We start from the raw sequence: 7,825 nt of genomic DNA, 5'->3' as shown, positions 1-7,825 counted from the left end.
TCTGCCTCCTTCGGAGGACCTGGTATATTCCTGCAGTACACCAGACCCTCCAAAGGAGGCAGATTGTTCTTGTCTTTCCTGGTATATTCCTGCAGTAGCTCTGGAGCAAAAGTTCACAGTGCAAGTCTCCATCTACTGTTCTGTCTGTCTGAGTGAAAGCTGTAATCTAGTCCTGTCTCCTATCTGCCATTTTCTTCTATTCTCATTTTAAAGATTGGAAAAACTTAATCATAATTAAGGAAGTTTGCCCAAGATATCACAGTGAGTATACCACAAACTGTTCTATACTGTATTATTTATCCCATATAATCACTCTGAATATATGTTTTATGATTGTTAATCAGAAGAAGTATGATTTGGGGCTACTGAGAGGTTAATCAGTCTATTACTGAAATCAAGTCACAGCTTTGGAATCATGCCATTTGAATTACAGAGTATATGTGATTATTAGCACCCTCAAATTCACAACTATTTTTTTTACCCAATGCTGATTTTCTATGAGAGAACCCTGAAAGTTAACATTATAGGAGGTGAGTCTTTCACTATTCTTTTGCCTTTTCCAGAAACCTAGACACCCTGCATGCTCCTTGACAAAAAAAAAAAAAAAAAAAAAAAAAAGGAGAGGGAAGATAGGAAAAATAATCCTCTATGAAAAGAAATAGAAGACAACATTTCACAAATAGAAAAGCACACTTTTACCCTCCCTACAGTATTTATAACCTAGAGGAGCAAAGTATATTAACAGTTTGACATTATTAATAAGATATGGGAGAGTCACATTTTAGGGCACCTATTGGCACCTAGACATATCATAATTCATGGATAGCCATTATATGTCTCTAGGGTATTTTCCAGCATGGGATAAGGCAAGAAGAAAGTCTCACTGTATTGGCTCCCAATTATCTCCTTAACAATTACGCTAATTTGCTATTTAAGAACAAAACAGACAACTCTAATGTGGTATATTTGAATCTCTTTTCCCCATATGACACCTGTAAATTCCTCTCTTATCACACCTCACACCCACACCCAGTATGCTTCCAGACAAGAACTGTCCAAGAGAAATTTTGCAATGATAAAAGCATCCCATAGCTGTGTTGCCCAATACAGTAGCCACTAACCATATATGACTATTGAACACTCAAAGTGTGGCTAGAGGGACTGGAGAACTGTCTTTTTAATTATATTTAATTCCAATTAATTTAAACTTAAGTAGCCATGTATAACTACTGGCGACCTTATTGGGCAATGCAGGTCAAATTGTCTTTTTCCCTGACTTCAGCCAGAATGCTCAAATAAGATAAATTAATTTGAGGGAACTATGGTATGTAGCTTAAAAATATGAGCTTTGCTGTCATATTACTTAATAGACATGTGGCCTTAGGCAAGTTACTTAAACTTTTTGATTCAGAGTTCAGCATCTGCAAAATAGAGTAAATAATAGTTTATTTCTTATAGAATGTAGTGAGAACTAAATGAAACAATGCAAGTGCAATGGTTTGAGTATTTGCCCTCTGCAAACCTCATGTTGAAATTTGATTCCCATTATTGGAAATGGGATCTAATGGGAGATGCTTAAGTCATGGAAGAAGACCCTTTATGAATAGACTAGAGCCCTCCCTAAGTGGTGAGCGAGTTCTTACTCTATTAGTTCCTGCAAGAGTGGTTGTTATAAAGAGCCTGGCATCTCCCAACTCTTTCTCTCTCTCTCTCTCTCTCTCTCTCTCTCTCTCTCTCTCTCTCTCTCTCAGCTTCCTCACTCAACATGTGATCTCTGTACACACCCACTCCTTTTCACCTTCCCCCATGAGTGGAAGCAGCCTGAGACTCTCACCGGAAGCAGATGCACCATCTTGAACTTTCCAGCCATCAAAATCATGAGCCAAATGAACCTTTCTTCTTTACAAATGACCCGGCTTCAAACATTTCTTTACAGCAACACTAAATAAGACAGCAGATAAAGCACTTGGCAAACAAGCTGACTCATAATAGACACAAACTAAGTGTTTAATTGTAGCAGTAACAACAATGATAACAGTAGCTGATCGGCCTAGACAAAAGATGAAAAGGAAAGCACATACATTGCAAAAGATGACTGGAGGATTTTTTTTTTCCTTTTTGCTGTTTTGAAATATCTTAGTGCTGTTTCATTTATTCATTGGTGTAGATTTATATGAGCTGATTGTAATTAAAAATTGAATTTTTATGTAGTCATCAAATATTAGAGAAACCTTTGCCATTGATGAGACTTCTATTGCGGAAGTTTTTCTTTCAGAAACTGTAGCTTCTAGGCAGGGTGGCTCACGCTGGTTATCTCAGCACTTTGGTAGGCTGAAGCGAGCAGATTGCTTTAGACCATGAGTTCAAGACCAGCCTGGCCAACATGGCAAAACCCCATCTCAACTGAAATTACAAAAATTAACCAGGCATGGTGGTGCATGCCTGTAATCCCAGCTACTCAGGAAGCTGAGGTAGGAGAATCACTTCAATCCAGGAGGTGGAGGTTGCAGTGAGCCAAGACTGTGCCATTGCACTTCAGTTTGGGTGACAGAGTGAGATTCTGTCTCAAAACAAAACAAAACAAAACAAAACAAAACAAAAACCTGTGAATATCTGAATTTTCCAACTTAAATAAAAACCCAGTTTAAAAATTAAACCTTCTGGCTGGGCATAGTGGCTCATGCCTGTTATTCCAACACTTTGGGAGGCTGAGGTAGGAGGATCACTTGAGGTCAGGAGTTCGAGACCAGCCTGGCCAACATGGTGAAACCCCACCTCTACTAAACACACACACACACACACACACACATTAGCCAGGCATGGTGGTACACGCCTATAAACCCAGCTACTCATGAGGCTGAGGCAGAGGAATCGCTTGTACCCAGAAGACGGAAGTTGTAGTGAGCCAAGATGGTGCCACTGCATTCTAGCCTGGGCGACAGAGTAAGTGAGACTCCATCACCAAAAAAAAAATAAAAATAAAAAAAAAAAATAAACCTTTTCAAAGTAATTAATTTGGTTCTGAGAATGACTAAGCATAATTGACCCTGGTATTTCATTTCATTGCTAAACATCCTTGGCTTCGTTAAAGGAATTTATTCACATACTATCACATTCCTCATCATGTATCTGCAAGTCTCCTTCCTCCTCACTGTAACTAAACATACTGAGGAAAATCATTCTGGATGGAAAATTCCGTGGCAGTCTTTTTCTTTCATTTATTTCCATGCTGACAAATTTCTAAGTTGCTCAATTACATAAAACCTGGATATTTTAGCATAAATAGTTCTATTAAACAACATAAAATGTTTGTAACCAGAGCTTGATCAAGAGTGCTGGCTATCATCTTTAAAAGAGCCCAATCTTTTTTTTAACTTCATTCTAATATCTTGTAATAACTTTAAATTAAATTTTAAGTGGCATTTATAAAGAACATAATTTTTTTTTTTTTTTTTTTTTTTTTTTGAGGCTGAGTTTTGCTCTTGTTACCCAGGCTGGAGTGCAATGGCGTGATCTCGGCTCACCACAACCTCCACCTCCTGGGTTCAGGCAATTCTCCTGCCTCAGCCCCCTGAGTAGCTGGGATTACAGGCACACGCCACTATGCCCAGCTGATTTTTTCTATTTTTAGTAGAGACGGGGTTTCACCATGTTGACCAGGATGGTCTCGATCTCTTGACCTCGTGATCCACCCACGTCGGCCTCCCAAAGTGCTGGGATTACAGGCTTGAGCCACTGTGCCCGGCCGAGAACATAATATTCCTTATAAATGAGTTACAAAGAACTTTGTTGGGAATATAAAGGCTCTGGTTCTAGGTTCAGCTTTGTCACTTTTGAGAAATCCATCAGTATTTTAAATTATACCCAGGATTTGTTTTAATCAGGTATGGTAAGATGACCCGCACACAGACAGCTACCTTGAAAAAAGAGCTTATGGCTTATGGTTCCTAAGAGGAGGATGCATGTCACACCATGCAGAGCCACACAGGGAAGCACTGAGGCCACTCTAGAGGCAAAAAGGGATGTAGCATGAGTCAGAGTCTTTATTGTGGCTTTCACAGGAAAAAAGAATCAAGACAGACCAGGCAAGCTAAATAAGTCAGGATTAGGTAATCTGAATAATTTTAATGAGTTCTGGGATATATGGGGTGATCCCTTGCTTTCTAGTAACTGGCCCTATAGTGGCTTAGGGAAGGAGGATAATGTCCCTAACAACTGGAACCTGATTTATAAAAAAGAGACAGGTGGAAGTGGGTATATGGACTCCAGATTGGCTGGTTTGCATGACAAACGTATGCTTTCAGCAATCTGATTGCTAACTCTAGAAAGTGGCTAACCTTGGGAGGGGACAATCCGTCCCCAGGTCCCCAAAGTCCTCAGATACCAAAGCATCATAATATATAGAACATAAACATGATCAATACATCAGTGAAAAAATATTTAATCTCTTTAATCCTCAGCTCCCTCAAAGTTAAAAAAAAAAAATCCCTGCCTTAATCCTGGCGATCTAATAATAAATGAGATCTTGGCAGGGTGCTGCCAGCATCTACTACAACTATTCCACCTCACCACTCTCCACAACACTGCTACAGAACTAAAGAGAGTCATTCCTGAGGTTGGAATGTGAGGTTTGTGAGGCAGATACATCTAGAAGGAAAAGGGAGAATGCAGTAACTCAGATCAGACCAGGGGAAAGTATGCTGTGATAAAAAAAAAATTCTTAGTGCCCTGAAGACATGGAGAGCTGTGGGCTGATGGGCTGTGATCATGACAGTGTTGGGTACACTCTGACAGTCCCACCAGGCTCACGTATGCAGAGTTCATCTATGACACGGGGTGGTTTTAATGCTCCTGAACAGCAACTGGATTCTGCTAATTGCCTCACTGATGACGATGGGGAAAAGGATCAAAAGGTGAATGATTTACCATCTGCCATGAATGCTTTTGCCAACTTTATGAATGAGAAGTTCATTGGATTCTGTGGTTGATTTTGGTATTTTTCAGGTCCTGTTATTGTTGACCTTTCTTTCTACAGAGTTTAAAACCAGAGACTTTATTACTAAATTGATAACTGACCATATACCTAAATAAATAAATAAATAAATAAATAAATAAATAAATAAATAAAACAAATACCCACTTATAAGCCATAAGTTGCCTTTTGAAAGAATCAACAAGGCATTTGAATTGCTCCAAGATGAACATTTGTGACTATTTGTGCCTGAGTGGTGTGTGTGTGTGTGTAAGAAGAATTTATGTGAGAGATCTTATTCATGTGACTCTTACATAAAATTTTATGAAAAATGAGCGGGCTCAGATTAACTGTAAAACTGACCAGTTGTGGTGTGGGAAATGGTTTAGAGAATAGCAAAAAAAAAAAAAAAAAAAAAAAAAGAGCTTTGAGTCAGTTGTGAGGTGCCTTCAGTCTTTTGCCCATGTTGCTGTCCTCATATATAAAATGGAGATAGTGACACCACATCCTTTGAGAAACTCCTGGGAAGATCAAATGCAAAAATAAACAAGACCAATGAAAGAAAACATGCTACCAATGTATACTATAGTAAATTGTTTGTTATTATCATGAGTACTAGTAGATGTGACAAAGAAAAATTATATCTTAGTTAGCCACCTACAAAACTAACACAATTTTGAAATGATCTGACTTCACCAGAAAAAGCTACAGTGGGATTCTGGCAGAAACAAGAGTGTGGTATGAGCATAGAGAAGCAAAAGAAAACAAGAAAGTTTGAGACCATGAAGTGAATCCTTAGTGTCAGAGATCAAGAGGCATGAAGAAAAGGATAGATTAAACCCAAAAATAAAGAAAAGAAAGATCCCAGCCTGCCACAGGAAAGAGAAGTTCCCCAATACTCATCCTGCTGATTTTTCCAATAAAATACACAGCTGGGCCCACTTTATCACGTTGGTATTTTTGTTGATACCAACTTTATCAACTTTTCCATTAAAGTCAAACTGGACTTAGTTTAGTCAATGATGGGCTGTCTGTACGCCAAGCGCATCCCTTGTATAACTGATTGTGTAACTGTACGCCAAGTGCATCCCTTGTATAACTGATTGTGTAACTGTACACCAAGTGCATCCCTTGTATAACTGATTGTGTAACTGTACGCCAAGTGCATCCCTTGTATGACTGATTGTGTAGCTATCTGTACGCCAAGTGCATCCCTTGTATAACTGATTGTGTGACTGTCTGTACACCAAGTGCATCCCTTGTATAACTGATTGTGTAACTGTCTGTACGCCAAGTGCATCCCTTGTATAACTGAAATTGAGACATTGGGGCTGAAGTATCAAGTGATTCTAAGGATTGCCAAGGATCCAAGATCTGAGTAATTACCATGCATACACAAAGGAACCTATGCAGATGACTGCTTAGCAGATGACTGATTCAGCACAAGTGCTACATTGTGGCCACGATTGACTGGACCTTAAAAGATGAATGCATAAGATTCCTTAGAGTTCCTAATCATGTGCATTTCTTACCATAAATACAGCATTGAACAGATGCTAGATGATGATGGAGCTCCTCAGGTCTAATTTGTACATGACAAAATTCCTCTGCCTTTCTTTCACCAACCTTCTCTTGCTGCAAGTTCATTAAACATACAATACCATGAATTATTATTCTCTTCACCCATGCTCCTGTAATGAGCTGAGTATAGTTAAATATGCTCACTTTTTGATGCTGTTTTGAGATTTATGTTTCATGTCATTTAAACATTTTAAATGATGATGAAGGAGTACAAAATCTCAGACAGGGTATGTTTTACCCCCCCCCCTTTTTTTTTTTTTTTTGAGGTCTGTTGTTCAACTGGTGAATGTGATTAATAATAGAGTATTAGACATTTCAAAATTGCTAAGACATTCAATTTCAAATTATCTCACTACAAAAACGTTAAATATAATGCATAGGTTAACTAGTTTGATTTAATTATTCTACACTGTATCCACAAATTATGGCATCACCTTGTAACCCATGAATTTATACAATTATAAATTGTCTATTTACAATAAAAAATAATTGGTTGCATATTTTTAAGGGAAAAAAAGGATAGCTACAATGTGTGCTACTTCTAAGGGTTTATTTTCACTCAACCATTTACTATTTGACATTTCAGAAGTATTTCTATTCAGCATATATTCCTTAAGCACCTAACAACAAGACTCTATTCTAGACAACTGGAAAAACAAAGTTGAATGTAATCACTGTCTTCAGGTTGTTGACGGATCAGTCTTGGAGCTTAGAGCACTGCATACCTGCGTAACTACAATAGAAGGCTGGATGTGGTGACGTCTGGTCAGAAAAGCTAAAACTCAAGATTCAGAGCGTGGGGACCTCATTACTGACTGGATAGAGCTGGGAAAACACCACTGAGTTGGGCCTTGGGAGCCTGTAGATCTATAACACAAACTTCTAGGTAAAAAGCATCATAGAAATTGAGACAAGAGTCCATAGGACAGAAAATGAAATTTGCATATCGAAAACAGCAAACAATATAGTTTGTAAGGACTACATTGTGTTTGAGTAGAGTAGTGAATGTAAATATCTTGATTGCAAAATATTTTCTTCATTTAATTAAATTAGAGTGCAAGAACTTTTATATCTAAAGAGAACTGTTTCCCTAGCAAATGATCTTGCTTTTTCTGACCCTAAGTATATTATATTGCTGCAAAACTCCACCTAGTAATGACTGACATAAATCAACAATAGTTTTAGTTGAAATTATTAGTGTCCACTGAGTGGAATGACTGAAATCAGGAGAGATCCAAAGCATCTGAAAGATATAGATGTTGGTTTGTTTGA

General features: G+C 38.1%; 1 pseudogene; it reads left to right on the top strand.

The window, feature by feature from the left end:
* The first annotated feature begins 5,665 nt into the window (after positions 1 to 5,665).
* LOC120363549 (rRNA-processing protein FCF1 homolog pseudogene) lies at positions 5,666 to 6,558 on the top strand (annotated as a pseudogene).
* Positions 6,559 to 7,825: the final 1,267 nt, after the last annotated feature.

The sequence above is a fragment of the Saimiri boliviensis genome, chromosome 3, assembly GCF_048565385.1.
Source record: "Saimiri boliviensis isolate mSaiBol1 chromosome 3, mSaiBol1.pri, whole genome shotgun sequence".
NCBI classification, from domain to species: Eukaryota; Metazoa; Chordata; class Mammalia; order Primates; family Cebidae; genus Saimiri; species Saimiri boliviensis.
This window is presented reverse-complemented; position numbering and strand designations above follow the sequence as displayed.